The following is a 22,072-nucleotide window of genomic DNA, read 5'->3' on the forward strand; positions in this document are numbered from 1 at the left end:
ATTTCTGGGGTCCTCTGCTTGCATACTTTTTCAGTGCACACTTTCCATTTGCAGAGGGTGGCTCGCAAACATGCAATTACAGTGTTTTGCAGGATGCAGGATTAAAAGAGACAAATTCTAATGCTTGCGATGGTAGATACTAGTGAAAAATGTAAGTGTGAAGTTTTACATGTAGAGGGGGAATTATGCCAGCCTGAAGAGGAAGGAGTAATATTTAATCCCCTTCTGTTTTAACTCCAGGTCTGTGCTGACATGTTAATCAAATTGGCAATGGATATTTATAAAAATTGAAGTCACTCTGATGTCGTGCTCATTTTTCAGGAGGTGAGTGTAACAGTTAACCCTAGCAGCCCGTCCCAAGCAAGTGTCCTAGATGAAGCAGTTCAGTAAAGCAAAGCAGTAAAGGCACCGTTTCTGCCTTTTACATCTGCTGCCAGGACACTGATGAAGAAGTAGCCAACTCTTCAATTTGCCACCTTACACAAAGCCTACTGCCATTTTTTTTGAGACTTATGGTTGTCAGTATGTCAGCTGAGTGATCCCTTGCTCATCCTGAAATATACTGCACGTTTACGTCATGTAGAGGGCAATGGATTTACACAGGCAGGCTCAGGCAGTATGCAGTGAGAGCTCAGAGAGGTGCGAGTGTCACTGAGCACCAGTGGTTCCTGGAGTGTCCACACGAGCTGCAGCATGCACCCATAGCTCAGCTCTATCTGCAGCACCACTAACCCATGGGGATCCCAGGCGAGTGCAAACACAGGAAGAATTATATTAGACATGTTATATTATACTTATATACATATATATACATTTATATACTTATATATATTATACATATATAATAAGAGTTATACATATCAGCTCAGCTGACATGTACCAATCTCTTGAGGGGTCAAAACCTTATAAAAGTGAGTCTTGGAGCACGCACCAAAGAACATCCAGATCATTAAGAAACTATTACAGAAAGTTTTTCACAGTAAGCTCCTTTGGAACCAGTTTTGCTCCCAGCTAAGTGCAGACCAACAGCTGTCACAGCAGAATGGAGCAGCCAGGCTGATGCCCACATAGAATCATAGAATTGTTAGGGTTGGAAAGGACCTTAAGATCATCTAGTTCCAACCCCCTGCCATGGGCAGGGACACCTTACGCTAAATCATATCACCCAAGGCCTTGTCCAACCTGGTCTTGAACACTGCCAGGGATGGAGCATTCACAACCTCCCTGGGCAACCCATTCCAGTGCCTCACCACCCTAACAGGAAATAATTTCCTCCTTATATCCAACCTAAACTTCCCCTGTTTAAGTTTTAACCCATTACCCCTTGTCCTGTCACTACAGTCCCTAATGAAGAGCCCCTCCCCAGCATCCCTATAGCCCCCCTTCAGATACTGGAAGGCTGCTATGAGGTCTCCACGCAGCCTTCTCTTCTCCAGGCTGAACAGCCCCAACTTCCTCAGCCTGTCTTCATACGGGAGGTGCTCCAGTCCCCTGATCATCCTCGTGGCCCTCCTCTGGACTTGTTCCAACAGTTTCATGTCCTTTTTATGTTGAGGACACCAGAACTGCACACAATACTCCAGGTGAGGTCTCACGAGAACAGGGTAGAGGGGCAGGATCACCTCCTTCGACCTGCTGGTCACGCTCCTTTTGATGCAGCCCAGGATACAGTTGGCTTTCTGGGCTGCAAGCGCACACTGAAGCCGGCTCATGTTCATTTTCTCATCAACCAACACCCCCAAGTCCTTCTTTGCAGGGCTGCTCTGAATCTCTTCTCTGCCCAACCTGTAGCTGTGCCTGGGATTGCTCTGACCCAGGTGTAGGACCTTGCACTTGCCATGGTTAAACCTCATGAGGTTGGCATCAGCCCACCTCACAAGCGTGTCAAGGTCCCTCTGGATGGCATTCCTTCCCTCCAGCGTATCAACCGAACCACACAGCTTGGTGTCATCGGCAAACTTGCTGAGGGCACACTCAATCCCACTGCCCATGTCACTGACAAAGATGTTAAACAAGACCAGTCCCAACACCAATCCCTGAGGGACACCACTCATTACTGGTCTCCAGCTGGACATTGAGCCATTGGCCACAACTCTTTGTGTGCGGCCATCCAGCCAGTTTTTTATCCACCGAGTGGTCCATCCATCAGATTGATGTCTCTCCAATTTAGAGACAAGGATGTCATGTGGGACAGTACTGAACACTTTGCACAAGTCCAGGTAGATGACATCAACTGCTCTACCCCTGTCCATCAGTTCCGTAGCCCCATCACAGAAGGCCACCAAATTGGTCAGGCAGGATTTCCCCTTAGTGAAGCCATGCTGGCTGTCACCAAGCACCTTGTTGTTTTTCATGTGCCTTAGCACGCCTTCCAGGAGAATCTGCTCCAAGATTTTGCCAGGCACAGAGGTGAGACTGAGTGGTCTGTAATTCCTCGGGTCATCCGTTTTCCCCTTCTTGAAAATGGGGGCTATATTTCCCTTTTTCCAGTCATCGGGAACTTCACCTGACTGCCATGATTTCTCAAATATGATGGCCAGCGGCTTAGCAACTTCATTCACCAGCTCCTTCAGGACCCACGAATGGATTTCATCAGGACCCATGGACCTGTGCACGTTCAGATTTTTAAGATGGTCTCGAACCAGATCCTGTCCTACAGTGGGCGCAAGGTCTTCATTCTCACAGTCCCTGCGTCTGCCTTCCAAGCCTTGGGTAGTTTGGTCAGAGCCTTTGCCAGTGAAGACCGAGGCAAAGAAGTCATTCAGAACCTCAGCCTTCTCCAAATCCTGTGTAGCCAGTTCTGAGAGCTTCCTGAGGGGGCCTACGTTATCCGTAGTCTGTTTTTTATTTGCTATGTACTTGTAGAATCCCTTCCTGTTATCTTTAATACCTCTAGCCAAGTTTAATTCTAACTGTGCCTTAGCTTTCCTAACCTGGTCCCTAGCTTCCCAGACAACATCCCTGTACTCTTCCCAGGCCACCTGTCCTTGCTTCCACCTTTTATAAGCCTCTTTTTTCCTTTGAATTTTCCTCAGCAGCTCCTTATCCATCCAAGGAGGTCTCCTGGCCCTCCTGCTGCACTTCCTTCTAGTTGGGATGCAACACTCCTGAGCTTGTAGCAGGTGATCCTTGAATATCAACCAACAGCCTTGGGCCCCCCTGCTCTCTAGGGCTGTATGCCATGGAATCTTCCGAAGCAGGTTCCTGAAGAGGCCAAAGTCTGCTCTTTTGAAGTCCAGGGCAGTGAGCTTGCTGCACGCTCTTCTCACTGTCCTGAGGATCTCAAATTCGACCATCTCATGATCGCTGCATCCAAGGCTGCCCTGGAGCGTCACATTTCCAACGAGCCCTTCCCTGTTGGTGAGCACGAGGTCAAGCATGGCACCTCTCCTTGTCAGCTCCTCTATTATTTGCAGAAGGAAGTTGTCTTCCACACAATCAAGGAACCTCCTGGATTGCTTGTGCAGGGCCGTACCGTCCTTCCAACAGATGTCAGGGTGGTTGAAGTCACCCATGAGAACAAGGGCCTGCGAGCGTGAGGCTTTTCCTATCTGTCTATAGAGTGCTTCATCCACAGGTTCTCTTTGATCAGGCGGTCTGTAACAGACCCCCACAGTAATGTCCCCCATAGCTGTTCTCCCTTTAACCCTGACCCACAAACTCTGTTGACTGCTCACCTGTCCCCAGGCAGAGTTCCATACTCTCCAGCCTACCCCTAACACAAAGAGCAACTCCCCATCCCCGCTTGCCAGTCCTGTCTTTTCTAAAGAGCCTGTAACCTTCCATTCCAACACTCCAGTCGTAGGAGCCATCCCACCATGTTTCTGTGATGCCTGTTATATCATACCCCCGTACATGTGCCCCCATCTCTAATTCCTCTTGTTTGTTCCCCATGCTACGGGCATTTGTATAGAGGCATCTGAGCCGAGCTCCAAATGAAGCCGGCTCATTGGCTGGAGCGGCTGGGAAATGAGTCCCAGTCCCATCAGAGAGGCCAGAAGACTATAAGCTGGTAAAAAAAAGGCTGATAGTGCTGAGCTTGGCAAGAAATACTCCAGCCCTGGCAGTCCTGTCCGGAAGCCAGAAGAGGCCTTTTCCCTCTCTCCTTTAATATGACAATCAAATGGGCTACTATATTCACAGAGTCAGCTTTGCATCCGTGCTCCTGAGGGTTCATCAACTGTCCCTGTGAAGATGCAATTGATGTGAGAGTGCAGATGTACTGCAGAAGTTGGGCTCTGCTTCTGTCAAACATGGCTACTGTGCAAAACAAGGCACAAGACTCCTTGGCTAGGTTATAATCCTTTTTTGAGGAATCCAGGTGTCCTGTTATTTACTCAGCTGGCTCCCCTGGGCTCTAACAAGTCTAATGTAGCAGTCATGGGTGGGAGGTACTTTTTTTGCAGGTCGATATCCAAACTGTGGGTCGGAGGTTGTAGCTGCCAGCAAAGCCCAGTTTCACCAAGCAGGGCTGTTTGCACCTTTCTCCCACTCCAAGGATGGCATGGAGGTTTAGGACCTGGTCTTATGCTTTCTTGAATGAATATGCTAAGAAATAGGCTGTGTGTGAAAGGTTTATGAATCCTGATTTCACATCTGCAGCTCCCTATAGACCTGAAGCAGATGTGTAAAGGACCCTCCTGTTCCTTACAGAGTAGCTTCATCTCCCCTTCATTGCAATGGCATGACTTTTCACTCCTTCCTCTGCTCCAATGACTCATTTAAGACTACAGCTCTACTCTGGACATCAGGAGCATAAAACGCAATTGCAAACAGGCTGAATGTTGCCTTGTTTAAAACCTTTGCAGGTACAGTCATAAGCTCTTAAGATAGGTACTGCACCATTTCCTTTGGTCTAGCTGTAGACACATCGCCACAAGGTTTGAGTGCCTTCTGAACAATACTCTGTCCACCCCAAAACCAATTTGACATATGTGAACCTGAGGCACAGGTAGATTAAATGTCCTTTTTAGGTTGGTACATGAATCATGGAAGAGTCAGAAACCACTTTTGTGTAGCCCATTGTGTCAGAAACCTATCCATGATCTTACAATATCTTCTAGCAAAGTATGCTGGATATGTTACTGAGCACAAGTATAATGTATTATTTATCTCAGGATTTTTTTTTAATTTTAACTAAAAGCAGTGTCTAAAGCCAGCCTTGATGATTGCTTTTGCTAAAGGGGAGTACTTCTGGAAAACTGTAGGTCCCCTGATCTTCCATTTTTAAACAGGCAAGCTTGCACTCTGATAGCAGCAGAGCCTCAAACATTGTGACCCAGGCAGCGTGTCTGCACTAAAAACAGACAGCTGCAGCCTGTCCCAGACAGAGAAGTGAAATCTTAGCTTAAAATGGCAATAATGTGGACTCTGTTAGACATAAAGCATTCTTTAGAAACACAGCTGGCATGGGAACAGTCTACATTGCTTTTTAATTTGTGGAAGGCACCAACATGTGAGGTTCATGAGAACCCTGCCTCTATTCCCTAGCTCTGATTGGAAATGTAGGTCATTAATCTGTCCTATTGGGCAGGGTTTTTATGCTTGGTATGGTGCACATAATTGCTTCCTGGAAATGCTGCTTTTCAACAATTTCATCTGAAAGAAGTAAGAAAACCTAGTTTGCATAACTCAAGTTTGGTGTTCTCAGGATTATTTCAGGTATAAAAATTGCCAGTTTCTGAGTTTGCCAATGCCCTCCTTGATGTTTTAAGTGAATTCCTTAATCAGTAAATGTATAAACTGCAGAGGTTAATTGTTCACTCTGACATCTGAAATTGAGGCAAGTGGAATATGAATAATTTGTGCTGCGGTCAAGACTACTTTTATGTGGCATGTCTGCTTACATTTATCAGGGACTGTTGGAGCAGTTAATTCTGTGATGCCTCAAGACGTGAATCAGAGGCTAGTTATTACAAACCAGAACAAATAACTAAACAGCGCTGCTCTCTTTTCAGTGCACACTCCACAGCTGAGCTAATTCTGGATCTTTCAGTCTTCTTGACCCTTGCCATTGCAGTGATGTGAGAACAGGCTGACATGAACTTTCTGAAATCCACTCAGAAGCAGCATCCCTCAACCTTGCTGTCCACAGAATCACAGAATCATAGAGTGGTTTGGGTTGGAAAGGACCTTAAGATCACCTAGTTCCAACCTCCATGCCATGGGCAGGGACACCTCCCACTAAACCATGTCACACAAGGCTATGTCCGGCCTTGAACACCGCCAGGAATGGAGCATTCACAACTTCCCTGGGCAACCCATTCCAGTGCCTCACCACCCTTACAGTAAAGAACTTCTTCCTTGTACCCAATCTAAACTTCCCCTGTTTAAGTTTTAACCCGTTACCCCTTGTCCTATCACTACAGTCCCTAATGAAGAGTCCCTCCCCAGCATCCCTATAGGCCCCCTTCAGATACTGGAAGGCTGCTATGAGGTCACCACGCAGCCTTCTCTTCTCCAGGCTGAACAGCCCCAACTTTCTCAGCCTATCTTCATACGGGAGGCGCTCCAGTCCCCTGCTCATCCTCGTGGCCCTTCTCTGGACTTGTTCCAACACTTCCATGTCCTTTTTATGTTGAGGACACCAGAACTGCACACAATACTGCAAGTGAGGTCTCACGGTAGCAGAGTAGAGGGGCAGGATCACCTCCTTTGACCTGCTGGTCACGCTCCTTTTGATGCAGCCCAGGATACGGTTGGCTTTCTGGGCTGCAAGCACACACTGAAGCTGTTGGGATGGTGAGACACTGGCACAGGTTTCCCACAGAAGCTGTTGCTGCCCCATCCCTGGCAGTGTTCAAGGCCAGTTTGGACAGGGCTTTGAGCAAGCTGGTCTAGTGGAAGATGTCCCTGCCCATGGCTGGGGGGTTGGAACTGGATGATCTTTAAGGTCCCTTCCAATGCAAAACATTCCATAATTCTAAAAGTAACTGAAACTCTCCAATCTTTCATGTCTATCCCCTATGCAAATGCTAGTCAGTCTCTTCTCAATCCGAGGTGAAGCTGTGGTTTATCCCTTACTTTAAAAACCCCGACTGTCTCATTCATCCGTGAGTTTTTGGAAGATACGCAATATTCCTGGTGACTTTTATAGAGTCTTCCTTTCTGACCACACAATTCTTTCAGGATATTGCGTATCATAGTCCCAAGAAGGAGGTAAATGTGAGAGGGAACCTAGAGCTACTTAAGGCACATCTTTATCTGCTTAGAGCTGTGCACTGAGATGAGTAACATTGCACTTGCAATGCCTTTTAGGTTGATATGATTCCAGTGTGATTCCAGTGGAGTTCAGTGGAATTGCTATGGTACAAAACTGATGTAATGATTAGTTGGCTGGAAATTAGAGACAGTATTTTTTTTTCTTGTATGCAATTTTGACACTTATTTTTCCCATAGCAATTTTTTTTCATGGAAGGAAAAGTTCTGAAGAAATTCAGTTTGGAAGTGTCTAAACATTTTGTTGGCTTAAAAATGTTATTTTAATAGCCAGCTAACTGGCTGAGGTACAAATTGTCTTATTCCCTTATTCTCCAGGACAGTTGATATCCATCGTAGCAGCAAGCCCAGAGGCAGTTTGAAGTTGAACTGAGTTGAAATAAAATATTCTTGTTCAGATGAAAAATAAACTGAAATGTTTGATTTGGGTCAAGCTCATGTAGTGAAGGAAATATTTTGTTTTGATTTTTCCCAAAGGAAACCTGAATGCTTTGGGCAAAACTAATTGTTTCTTGCATAAAAAGTTGATTCTATGGAAACTATTTCCCACTAGAGGTGAAACTGCTGCGGAGTGTCTGTTAAGCTTTGTGCTGAAGCAATGAATGGCCTCTGATGCTTTAAGGAGGAATTCTGCACCCTTATTTAAAGAAAAAAATCTATTTTTAGTTTAGCTTTATTTTAGTGAAACCTGAAGGGACAGGTTCTTAATGCTTTTCAGCTACTAACTGCTAACTTTTTATACACTTGACAATATATTTTCGATCACCATTAGCCTCTGCAAACATTCAATTTACTAAAACATGTTTGGCTTTAGATATTCTAATTTCAGCTGTGCTAGGAAGATGCTGCCAGGTTGGCTTGTTCTGAGACAATAATATGCTCTGCTCTGATCATCTGAGTTACAAATTGGCCAGTTCCTCTGCAGGTAAAATTTTGTTTCATCCAGACACACATCAGTGCAAATCCCATGACATAAAGCTCTATATTCCAGCATTAGTACCAGAGTCTCTTCCACTAATTTTTTATTCAATTTAAACTGCCAAGCAGAGGTGAGCATTTTCCACTTGGTTTGCTTCAGTTTTCTGCATAAAGATGATCTTGCAAACTTGCTGCATGGTATTAACACTCATTATCATTGGAAGCCTTAGCTGCTATCTAGTGAAATATTGTGATGAAAACCATACACCATTTTGTGAAGGTGGCATTGTGGGAACTTTATGCCAAGCCAGCATCATCTGTGGGGCTTACACTTCTGTTTGTTAAAAGCTGGTTTAGCCTTTTCTCAGGTGATAGACACTGCAGAAGAAGGTGGGTACCCTTCATCCTTCCTTCCTTTTCCCTCTTCCAGTAACTTCCATTGCTTCATAACAGATAAAAAGGTTATTTTTTCCCTACATTCACGGCTGATGCTTACTTGTCATTTTATATCCTGCAGATTCCAATTTGACTGTTTTTTTCCCTCTCAAGGTCAGTATGACACTACAAAAGGATACCAAAAGCTGTTTCAATTTTTTTTAGTGTGTTCTGGGCACAGATTTGTCCATATTTCTCTGGCCTTTTTTTCCTTTTTCTCTTGTCCCTGTGGTAACACATAAGCAGAAAAGCCGGAGTACTCTGAATTCATGAGGACCTTGCTACATTTCTTCTTGGACATTGATGGATGGAAAAGAAAAAATAAATCAATACTGAACCCAAAGAGGTGGGTCACCTTTGCTGCGTTAGTAGCATTACCTGGTGGAGGGAATAACCCAAACACGTTTGTACTTCCCATCTCCCCAGAAGCTCATGGATTCATCAGGGTACGGCAGACACTACCAGAAATCTGTGAAATAGGTAGAGAGCTGCCAAGCCAGCAGGAGTTAAGATCACAAATATTTTCTCTCTGCATGCCTTTCTCGGTCTTTGAATCTGCCAGAACCAAACAGCTGCAGCCCTGAAGTGGTGACGCTAAAAAAAAGTAAATATAGGTGCGATTTGTTACTGCTCTCTATTAAAACTGGCAGGTGACTGCTGTTAGGTTTTCCCCCTCTTATTCGTGGGATAGCACATTTACCAACTTGTTGAGTTACAGTATGTAATTTATAACCATCAAAGTGGAAAACATTATGCAGTGCATGAATTAGAGTGAATATGAATATCTGTTATTGAATCTGTGCTATATATCTAGAAATACCCAGTTATTCCTCCTTGGCAAAGCTAAGATTTTTGCTATCAAGTTTTGTTTAATTATATTTAACTGATTGAAACAGCTTTAATAGATGCATGCAAGACTTCTGTGAAGGACAGTCCCCAGTAGGTCTACTTTTGTGTGAAATTAGGCAAAGTTGTTGTCTTTATGCAGACATAGTCACATACAGACACATGGGCTGAATCCTTAAATAGTAGTCATGATACTGTGACTGTGGCTTGTCAACAGTGTAAATTAGCATTATAGCCTGGGATTGAGTCTGCCTGTTTAAGATTGACGTTCACCTGAATTGTAAGTGCACAGAAAAACAGTTGCCTTAATGGAAAAGCAATTGAGTCTTTCCATTGATAGTCAATGAAGAAACTTCTGTTGAAAGGGCAGGAAAACTAAGGCACTTTGTGCAGTTCTGGTGTCCTCAACATAAAAAGAACATGGAACTGCTGGGGCAAATCCAGAGGACGTCCATGAGGATTATAAGGGGCTGGAGCACCTCCCGTATGAAGACAGGCCGAGAAAGTTGGGGCTGTTCAGCCTGGAGAAGAGAAGGCTGTGTGGAGACCTCATAGCAGCCTTCCAGTATCTGAAGGGGACCTATAGGGATGGTGGGGAGGGACTCTTCAGTAGGGACTGTAGTGATAGGACAAGGGGTAATGGGTTTAAGCTTAAGCAGAAGAAGTTCAGGTTAGGTATAAGGAAGAAGTTCTTTACTGTGAGGATAGTGAGGCACTGGAACAGGTTGCCCAAAGAAGTGGCAAATGCTCCATCCCTGTAGGTGTTCAAGGCCAGGTTGGACAGAGCCTTGCATGACATGGTCTAGTGTGAGGTGTCCCTGTCCATGGCAGAGTGTTTGGAACAAGATGATCTTAAGGTCCTTTCCAACCTAAACCATTCTATGATTTTGTGATTCTGTGGGAGTAAATTTAGGGGCACTCATTCACTGGGCTGCTGGGCTATATGCCACCTTTTAATAATGTCATGTAAGATGGCGTTCACATACCAAGCTACAAATTGTATCTTCAGAGCATCTAGTTCTTAAAACAGTGAAAGCTGAGATAGACCTGCAAAATATATTAAAAGAACTGTGTTACCTCTAGGTATGTAAAGAGTTATTTACATCTAGATGTAGCCAAGTTTGAACTAGATGACTCAGCTTAACTGACTGTGCTGAGACTTTGCTGTTACTTCCGATGTTTCAAATGCTGTATTTCTTTCAGAATAATTTTACTATAATTTAAGGTGTTGCAGAAGAAATGTAGCATCCTTTTGGCTTAGTGGTTACTCCCACCTTCTTGTTTGGACGCAGGTACTTTTGTGAACAGGTACTCTCTACGGAGCCTGTAAAATTCTGCCATGAATGTCTTGGGGAGATCACAAAAACTTACAACTTGATTTATAAAAGAAGCTCTTACTATTTACCTAGTTTGATAGACAATGCTTTATTTATGCTCTAGTTGCTCAATATAACTGTAATCCAGATGTTTTTCTTTAGAACACTTAAGGCAATCAAAACTGTTTATTTAAAGCACTGAATCACTTAAGGAAACAAGTGGAATACTACTGAAAGATAAATATATTTTTCCAGTGGGGTCTGATATCTCTGTAAACATTTTGACTTTCATTTTCTTCCTACTCATTTTTGAGTCCACCAAGGATCCAAATATCAAGTTTTCTATCACTTTCTACCAGGGATGCACATGCTGTAATATGGAATACAAGTGGAGGACCTGATCACTTTGTGTATTGGATGGATGGATGGATGGATGGATGGATGGATGGATGGATGGATGGATGGATGGATGGATGGATGGATGGAAGGCACCAGGAGAGCCCTCCAGGGTGACAGCATTCCCTGGAGCATGCTGACAGATACAGAGTCAGACGAGTCTTTCTTTGGCAAAACCTTCTGTCTCCTGTGGTCAGTTAGAATCAGGAGAGACTCTTTTCCACATCCATGGTTTGAAGTTTGTTAATTCAAATGCAAAAAACTCACAAAGTAAAAAAAAACCCAAGATCATATCTTTGTCCAAAAGTGTTTAGGATACTAGAGGGCTCTCTTTAATGTTTTACTCCTTTTTGAGTAAAAAGGAGTAAATGTTTTACTCCTTTACTGTCATGTCCTTATTTTAATGCCCTTTTTATTCTTCAGTATTTCTTAGACTACCTTATCTCCATGTGTTTGTCAGGCATGCTGCATAAAGAAAAACTTCTCTAAGTAACTTAGACCCATGCCCCTGTTTGGACTAAGAAAAGGAAAGCTTGGCAGTGGAGTGCAGTATCTTTCAAACCACTGGTAAATGAATGTAAATGGAAAATCTTCTGTCCTCACTTCAGCCTTTTTCCAGGTGTGGGAGGGAAATAGCTCATCTGAGCCAGGTCCAGAATCTGGTCCACAAGGATCTTCTTACTGCCATTTCCCAAGGTGCTGTGCCAATATGCTTTCCTGTCTGAGACTGACTTTTAATTTCTCTAGCAGTGGAAATACAGTGACAAAGAGAGAGAAAACAAACTTTGTAAGAGAAGATGTGGAACGGACAAGCAAGCTTTCAGTAAAAACTATGTGTAGTCAAGAAGTCATAATTAGTTTCACAGGTTATAATGGGGAGCAAATTCAGAATAGGGATTTCTTTACAGGGGCAAGTTCCTGGTGCTACTGAAAGTCCCACAATGGACTGCTTGGCAGAGGTTGAAAGCTGCATGTTTATATGTGTCTGGATTTATTTATACGGAGATTCTGGGCTGCACAATCCGCAGGAGAAAAGGCAGTGGGAAAAGGGCATCTCCTTGTAGGAAGAGTTATTATGAACACAACTCATTTATCAGCAACATACTGTTTATTACAGTCAGGAGTTGTGCATAGGGCAGTTTGAAAAAGACACAAGTGCCTATAGCATTTTGACTTCGGAGAAACACTTTTGCTGTAAGGAGGTTGCTTGTGTCATTTGTGCCTTATACTTTGTCCCCAAGAAATACATCAGGAGAGGAACAGAAATCAAACTGTTCTGTGGTGCTGGAAAATTTCAAGGCTGCAAGATACACCTGGCACATGCTAGATTAAATCGATACATGCAGGAAAGCTACAGGCATTGCACTGAATTGCTTCTTTGATACTCTGTGTGTAGCGTTTAATGTAATGTGTGACATGAAAATGCAAGATTAAAGCCAGAAGTTTGCCTCTGAAAGTAAATCAGATGCCTGACAGGAAGTGAGCCTTGTATTGTTTTCTAATGGCCAAAAGCCTGGGCTCTTCCAGCCTGGCAGAGTCCAAGTCCTGAGTCAAGGGCCGCTCAGTGAACGCCGTTTTCCTGTAAATATGTGCTTAAATATCAGGCTGTTGAATTGGTGCATCCAGCTTGAATTATCCTGTGCTGGTGATAGGTGAACAAAGAAAATAGCATCATCCAAGACAAATAAAGGAAGACTTTGTAAAAGTAAGAAGCAGTTTTTCCTAACTGAATTCTCTGAAACCGATAGTGTTCCCACTAATGTCAAGTCAACAGACAATCAAGTTCCCACAAAATGTAAACTGGAGAATGTGGGGCAGAATTTTCTGCATCAAAACCATCTTGCTGACTCTAAGTACTAAAAAGAGGTGATGCAGGCCTCTTTTACAGGCTGTAGTCTGCAAAATGCTTTCTGGCATGGGGACACAATGCTTGCTGGGACTTGTAGGTGGTTTTCCAAAATAAACAAATCAGTGCTACCCTCCACACTGCCCAGGCTATGGACAATTAGTTATTATAAAGAGCCATAGAAACCAGAAATCAGCCTGCTGCTTTTAGGAATCTACCCCAGGAAACCCTGAGCTCCAGGATAAATCAAACATGAAGCAGGAGAGCAGTACATCCCTCCTGCCTGCAACTGTCTGGGATAAGTCTCCCCATTTCTCCATCCTGCTGATGATATTTAGGTGTTTAGATAAGTTGTTCCAAGTTCCCATAACACCCCTGGCATCCATGTGTGTTGGCAGTGAGAGCAGTTAGTTTTGTATCGTCCAAACCAACTGCCAAAGTACAACCCATAGTCTGCTTTCTGCGTCCCTCTCCCATCTTCTGTGGTGAGCTACTGGTCTGGGTTCACATACACTGTGTAGCTGACTTTTACGAGATAAGCAGTTCAGTGCTTGCACCCTGTGTCTCCGTCTCACTCATGCTCCCTGCTAAAGAACAGGAATGAGCCATTAGATTCCAAATTTGAAAATTGGAAGCACTCCGGGGTGTATCATCAGCTGGAGAAAAATCCCATCATTACGCTGCTACTACAGCATCCACCTTATTTGTGCCTCCAACTCGAATGCATTAAACTTAATTACACAGTAGTACAACTCCAAGACAGATTCAACACATTGGGATAAGAAAAGCTTTTAAAAAAATACAGTCCTTTGTTAAAAATTCAAGTGGAGTTTCTGCTGGCCACAGGAAAAAGCGAAGTGATGCCAACCTGTGGGACACAGCACAAAGAAGCAATCTTAAACTGTTTTGATAAACACATGCAAATCTTGAGCTCATAGTCATTTAATCCCTAACATGGAGTCAACAGATGGAAAATCCCCCTAGGTTATCTATTGTGCGTCCCTGGCACTGTGAGACTGCTGCAAGCAATGTGCTTCCGTTGAATCAGTCTAGTTCTCCATGCCCCAACCATTGGGACACTCGCTTCCTAGAATATCTTCCTATGTAAAGACTTGTTTTAATTCCCTCCACAATGAGCAGTTTAAATTCACCTTGTGATTTCATCTCCAATTCTTAATTGCATCCTTTCTGTTGAAGGAGGTAACTCCCCTTGGTGCTCACACACTTCAAATACTGATGAGAAAATCACTGTGACTTTTTTGTTACAGGTGTGTTTAAGCCCAGTTCTATGCATAGTTAGCCTTTTGAATCTTTCTTCCTGCAGCACCCACATCCTTTATGCTGTTCTGCTTTTATAATTTCTCACTGTCCATACATCTTAATATATCAGCTTTGAAGGTAATACAGCAGTCAGGAGAGGTTTGCTGAACCCTTGGCTCCAAAGTGGAAGATAATTAATAGTATTGTTCTTCCATGTTACAATTAGAGATAGACATTTTGCTTGGACTCTCTTCCCAACACCTTCTGGGCTGGAACACTGTCCCCTGTGGTGCAATTTCAGCCACATGCAGTCCTTGAAATTGTGTCTGCAGCTTTTTCCTTTAAAAACAAGGTGGGAAGGGAGGGAAACAAAAAGACAGTGTGAATTAGGAGCTTTTGCCCTTCCCATTTCACAGCTGTTTCATTCCATCATTAACCCTGTCAGTGGTTAACCCTTAAAAAAGGGTTGGGAAAAGCTAGGTATGGAAACAGGCTGGTGACAGCCAAAGGGAATAAAGCAAGGCAAACGTTTTTCAGGACTGATGAGCATCAGTGGGTACTTTTGAGCAGGATAGCTGCTGAGGGTATAGGGAGAATTACATGGGGAGGTTGACTGGGGAGGCCAAATAGGGGGGAGTTTGACTGCGGAGGCCAAATAGGGAGGAAGTGACGGAAGAGATATGGCAGTGGTGGCTGATGAGATAGAGGCATAGGAGGGGAGAAGGAAGTGAAGGAAGTGCTGTACGGCTGTCAACTACATTTATCGCCTGCTGGATGTCTAGGGTGAGAAAAGAAGACTTCATGGTGCATCAGTGAACATGAGGAAGATGGATTTGTAACCTCGAAAAAGAACTAATGCTCTGGGAAAACCTTCTGTACTAAGAGTATGTCTTGTTATAGGATGATGTGGTATAAGATGGAGGAGAGTGAATAAGCATTAAGATGGAAAAGTCCTCCACCACCATGTGCTTGACATAGCAGGGAACTGTAACAAAGAATATTGGCAGAGGTAAGAGCTTTAACAACAAGAATCCCCTCAGAAGAGCAAAAAGAGCCCAAACTCTAAGGGATATCTCTATTCAAGGATTACTCTTTTAGTTTTTGAGCACCAGAAAGGGAATATTCTGCTATTACAGAAACATCCCTTAGGAGAAGCCCAGGGGTGTTCATCTAATGCAGCAGAAGCTACAATATTTGGATAAAGTTGTGAAAACCACCTCATCTTCATGGATCCTGCCTGTTCCCCCAGGATGATAAGTATTCTGAAAAATGTTCACTGTTGCAGTTAGTATAAGGAAGCCTTGTGTATCAGTTGGGTTTAGTTTTAGCTCCATGGTGCTTAATGGTCACAGGATTCTCCCAGGGGAATGGTAGCCAGAGAAGCATGAAGCAACCAACTGGGCTTTGCAAGCAACCCACTGGAATAGATTAGCATGTAAAAATAATGATAGTTTTGTTTCTGAGCAGTTTTTACACATATCTTCAGCTGTCCTCTTACTCATAGAATTTTAGCCCCATTTCTGTTTTCTTTCTTCTTTAAATGTGTAATCCAGATTTTCCTGCTGGAAATAGCAGCAAACAACTATTTAAGTGTTAAGCAAGCTTGACCCTTCTTATTTTAAGAGTTGGCACTGCCACACACATAAGGATCCAGGGGGAAAAAATGAATATATTTTCCCAAAGCATAATGATAGAATTTCCCAAACAGTAAGTGGGTTTGAGGGAGGAAGTTCTTTTTTTGACTACTTTTTGATTACTGATGGCCTGCATTCATTAGTCACAGTGGTGTCGCCATCCCTTGTTCCAGCTGCATGTGCTTGGGCAGGGTTTTGGACAGTGCAATTAATCTCATTTTGCAAAATGCTTTGTGTTCAATAGTCCAGCTGGAGGTTCCATGGTATATGGATGGGCGTTTTCATACAGGTTAACTGCATGCCTGCTTGAGCACAGAAGCGCAGAGCTGGGTGGTTTTTCCATGTGAAACAATTTAGCAATCAAAGTTGAAGGTCTGTGAACCAGCAAATATCCCCCTTCCCATTCCAGGGTAGGTGCTTACCCTGTCCTATACCTATAAATAAATGAGCAAAACAAAGCAGGAGTGTAATTCTGACAGCTTGTTTATACCCCAGCACCTCGAGAAATGTTAAATTGTTCTTGCCTTGTGGGAGGAAAAATGGGCAGACTCGCATGGCAGATTTTGCCCAAGGGGTGCCTGGCCAATGAAGTGTGCTTATCTATATAAGATGCTGATCTCAGGCCTATCAGTATGTTTTATAAGTTGCTGGACCTTTTTTTCTTGCAGAAGTCTTTGGCCACCCAAACTTTAATTCCTTTGTTCATTCACTCACCACGCTGTTTTCCTGACTACATGTAGTCCCTGCCACCAAAGGGTCTTGAGAAATTGTTACTGAAAACTGATCTGAAATTGCAAGGAGTCCCACGTCTCTGCTTCCCAGATAACTTTACAAAATATTATATTGGATCTGGTACTGCATTTTACAAGCCACACAGGAACAGCTTAATGCTTTAAGCTTTGTCTTAAATAAAATCTAAAAAATCCCCTTTTGGTTTGAAAACAAGTCTCATTTCTCACTTAAGATGAGGAGTAAATCTGTTGTCTGCAGCAGCAAGTAGTCAAGCTACAGAGCTCTGATAGTAACAGAGAATATTTTTCTGCTTAGGCTTTATTTGGGAGGTAATCACTTCAACTGGGGTCTGCTTAAGGGTTTAAAATTCCCAGTCTGTTCATGCCAGCAGAGCCTGATGTGAAGATTGGCAGATCACCAGAAAGAAGCCAGGCTAGGAAGAGGAAAGACCTTCAGCTGTGACTCGTTTTGGCTGCACCATTGTTTAAAAGGTGGGTACCACCTCACTTTCTTCCATGGTGGTATTAGCTGAGCAGTGGCCCATTCTTGAAGGTGTGTAGGGATGACAATGCTGATGTTGAAGAAGCATTGAGGAGGACGGAAAGCACTGAGGAACACCAAACATGCCCTGAGAGAGGACTGGTTGAGTAGATGCAGTCTGAGGAGGACTTATTGTGAGAAAAGAGGTGCTGACTAGCTTATCCTTGTGGGATATTTGATGTAAAGGCACAGTGAAGCATTTTTTGCTAAGCAACTCCAGTATGGAGTGATTGGGAAAGAAGAACCTAGACAGGACTATTTTAACTTTCATCTGTGTAAAAGGCTGGTCTTCCAAAGCTTAGAGTGAAGGCAGGTGTGAATCATATATAGATTTAAGGGCTGGTAGATTTTTTTCACCCTGGTTTGGTTGAAATAGTTGGGGGTCCTGTTTGGTTTCTCTCGGTGAAGTAGATTAGAGTGAAGATGGGGTATCCCTCTGCAGACGTATGTTACTTTTATGCTACTGTACAATGAAAACAGAACGTATTAGGATTCCCAAAAAAGTAACAAGTGTAGGGGCTTAACAGGAGAGACTCAACTTAGTTGATTATTATGGGAGGTATTCATAGCATTCTAAACAGAATAAATGGAATTAGTGAAGTCTAAGCAAGGAAAAGGGTGGAACAGAAACAGGTTGATGCCGAGAGACAATATTTCTTTCACTGTCTTGCCTCCTTCTCTTTCTGGAGAAATCCATCACAAGGAACCTTGTGAATACACAGATGACAGCAGATGTTTTGCATTGAATTAGACTCAATGTCCAGAAAGGTGGTTTTTTTTTCTCTTTTCTAGCATCCAGCTCTGATTGTGACAGTATAGAAGATGGCAATAAAACCCTAAATCCTGATGTAACTTTTACTTGTATAGTCATAGTGACACTTGTTCAGAAAAATATTGGTCTGAGGAAGCAGAGAAAATACCAATTTCTGACATTTACTCTTTCAGGAAAATCAGATGAAATGCTAAATTAAAAATAAACGTACCAATTACTGTATTAAAGTGTGATTTATAAAAACCGCAGTACCTTCAGTGTGATGTCATAATGGTTTGGTAATGTACATACCTGAATCAGCTGTAGTTTATACAAGTCCATATCCTTATTTGCAAATTAAGTTCTTCACAGTTTGTAGCTTTTCCAGGTAAAATACCATCCTCTGGTTTAGAAAATTAATCTTCATCTCATGGCAACAGCTCCGATTTGCATCCTAACACTGCTGTTGCCAAATGATTTTGTGATTTTACACAGTCATATTAAGCTAAATTAGCAGTAGGAGTCATGCACTGAAGCTACAGCATGTATCATCATCACAGAGTGGGAAATTGTTTGATTGAAACAATTTCCTATTTAGCCACAGTGGGCAGCTCTGAAGCCGCTCAGTGCTTTGCACATGGGAAACATACAAAGGAATTTAGGACTGAAAAAGGAAAACAGTAATAACCATGCCTTCATCGGGCATATAATGTCATGGATCATGCAGCCCTGATCAGAATATTGAAGAACATGTATAAGACTCAACGCATTAATAATTGCAGATTCACTTACTGGTGTGGACAGAGAGAGGATGGTGTGGTGCAGTGGTACTGACTTCACAGTATCTTGGAAAATTCACTGCCTGGCCATAACTCTTTGGACTTCAAAAGAGCTAACCTGAATTACTCAACATCATACCTTGACCTTATGTGACAATCAATTACATAGTTAGTCATTGACATAAGATATTCATTAGAGTTGTTTGTAAAAGAAAACGTTCTTTAGAAAAACATTGAGATTTTGTTGAAGAAAAGTATTTATTTGATTAAAAAAAAAAAAAGGTTTTCCCTCAGAATCTGAAAATGTGTAAAAGAGAACAAAGCTTGCTTTGTTCTCATTTAATAAACCCCCTAATTTTCCTATTACTGCAAAGTATAAATGGGAAACACTAGATGAGTCCCAGTGCTTGGGAGTGGATGATCTTACCAGACTTCTGTATGAACAGAGCCACAGGCTCCCTTCCCTCCAGGGTCTGCGCTTAGGAGCAGGCAATGAGAAAATCACAGCTGAGGGTTTCAGATGCGACGGCACACACATATTTCCACTTACCAGAGAAAACAGTATTTACCTCCATAAATGTGTTTTTGTGCATGTGGCTTAAACAGTATTTACCTCTCTTTTTCTTTTTTCCCACCTCTGAAGCCATTTCATTTATGCACATTCACATCTACACTGCTTTTTGTTTTAGAAGGAAGGCTTTACAGTTGTAATTCACAGGGGCTCAGGACCTCACAATAGATATTAAAAACATTATTTTGACCTTTTTAGTATTATACCAAATGCTGCTAAGCAATTAAGGCAATAAATCTATGTAAACTGAATATATAATTCCTCTCTGGAATAGAAATATAAGAAAATGAAATGTCAACAGCTACCTTGGTGTTTATGAGTGCAGCTGTAGAATGTGAATTCATTGCCTTACCTGAATTCCAATTTTGTATGAATCACTGTTAGAGGTACCTGGGTTCTTTGTTGGTTTTTTTGGTGTTTTTTTTTAATTTTGTGAATTCAGATACATAATCTCTTTGTTAGCACTGAATGTTCCACTTCTGAGGCACTTTCTTTGACACTATTTGCTGCTGGTCCTGTAGAAGCAGGTGTGTGGTTTTAAGAGAAACACAGTGCCAAAGACAAGGTCTCAGACATGTTAAGAGTTGATAACAGTTCCCAGCTCTGGCAGTGGGTAGCCGGGGCCAAATCATTTCAACTCTGTGGTTTGCTTCCTTTTACAGTATTTCTTGTCTCATTGGACTTAGAAACTTCTGGAGGCAAAAACTATGTCCTATTCTGTTTTCATACCATCCCTGGTGCCACCAGGGGACCACATGTTCAGCCATAGACTCAGCTGAGGCTTATATATGGTACATAAACACAAACACTAATAATACACACTGCCCATTCCTGTCTGCCGGTGCATTGGGAAGGAAAGCTAAGAGGAAAAAGGAACATTTTTTTGCATTAATGCACCATGTAGAAGCTCCTACTGTTTGGAACTGAGATCGTGATAGCTATGTGCTTTCCTATCACCTAAGAATTCACTGCAACTAAAAAAGACAAAGAAAAACTCTTGCCAGAATACAAGAGGAGCCCCTTGTTATTTTAGGGTAGACTAGTCTGGTTGTTCTTCACTGTTTACTGAGTTTTCTTAACAAAGGCAACTGACAACCTGTGGACATCAATTCTGTCTCACTTACCAGCCTGTGCTCAGGTGGATCAAATGCCACAGTTGCATGATGAAGCTGACAAGAATATTTCCTCACCAAAATGTGAATCTTTTTCCCTTTCATTGAATTTTTTTCTTGTCAGTTGAAGATACAGCCTGATGATCAAGTTGGTGTCAGCCTAATTAACATTTCCATAATTTAAAAATGTGTTAAAGAGAGGAGAGTTTGATTTTAACATTCAATTTTCTTGCATTTTTATGTTACTAAATTAATAAAACTGCAGTGGATGCCACTGACTCAGACTGACATCCTCAGAGAGAAATAACCTTGCTTCAGGTGCTAGCTGAAATGGAAGCATAAATAGCATCTGCGAAGCCAAGCCAATAACCTTCTTCTCTTGAGTTTCAGAAAAGTTGAGATTCACTCAAATCCAATTAAAAGAATAACTCTGTGAATTAATTAAAGTGCCCTTCCACTAAAGTTGAGGCTTAAATAGTTTGCTGCATTTGACAGAAAAGAAAAGGAACTTTTATTAAATAAAGGGTGAACTGAAATGGTTTCTGCTGAGAATTGAGTGCTCAGCTCAGATAAAATGGTAAATTTGACTATCTTCATGCAGTTCCTTGATGGGTTCACCTGTACTTGCAAGTACTTGCATGATTACCTTAGTCATCACCTACAGGGATGAACTGCCTCAGAACAGATGTACATTGATAACCACCTTGCACACTTTTGAGAGGAAACATTCTCTTTCCAGCAGACTTTCTGTTGGCCACATGGCAAGTTCCCCAAATGCTGCTGTACAATACCATGGTGGGTTGACCTTGGCTAAGAGCCAAACACCCACCTAGCTGCTGCTCACTCCCCCTCCTGAACAGGACAGGGAGAGAAAACTATGTGAAAAATGTCGTGGACCCGGATAAACACAGAGAAAGTGTCTTTACCGCCACAGACAAAACAGACACAACTTAGGGAAAATTAATTTATTGCCAATTAAAAATGGAATAGGATGCTAAGAAACAAAGGCAAAAATTAAAACAGCTTCTCTGCACTCTCCTTCTTCCAGGCTCAAATTCACTCCTTCATTCCAAGCTCCTCCATCTCTTCCTCCCCCAAGCGGTGGAAGGGAAACGGGAAATGAGGGGTTTACAGTCGGTCTGTAACAGGTCCTCTCTGTTACTCCTTCCTTCTCACATTTCCCCCCACCTTCAGCAAGTGTTCTTCCCAGGGGCTGCAGTCCTTCAGGGTAAACTTGCGCCAGCATGGGGTCTGCCACAGCTGTGAATATCTCCTCTGGCATGGGGTCCTCCATGGACTGCAGTGAGAATACCTGCTTTGGTGTGGTCGTCTCCATGGGCTTCAGGGGAATACCTCCTCCAGTGCCTGGAGTGCCTCTTCACCTCCTTCTTCTGACCTTGGTGTTTGCACTGCTGTTCCTCAGTTTTTTTCTTCTCTCCTCCTACCTGTGTGTGGCATTTTCTGCCCTTTTTCAAAGATGCTTTCCTTAAGGCACCAACATCTTGGCTGTGGGGCTCAGCTGTGCCCTGCAGTGGATTGGTTGGAACTAGTGGGAACTGCTGTGTCCTGCTCAGAGCAGTCCTGGCTTCTCCTCACAGAGACTGTCCTGCAGCCCCCCACCAACACCTGGGCACTGACACTGTACCAATGCCTGGTGAAAACCTGAAATTCCAGGAGTTATTCTAACAGTATTCATGACTTCACATGGGCAAGGTTCC

The sequence above is a fragment of the Pezoporus flaviventris genome, unplaced genomic scaffold (genome assembly GCF_033815535.1).
Source record: "Pezoporus flaviventris isolate CSIRO_AGI_PZ_B2104156 unplaced genomic scaffold, CSIRO_AGI_Pfla_v1 ptg000025l, whole genome shotgun sequence".
Classification (NCBI taxonomy): Eukaryota; Metazoa; Chordata; class Aves; order Psittaciformes; family Psittacidae; genus Pezoporus; species Pezoporus flaviventris.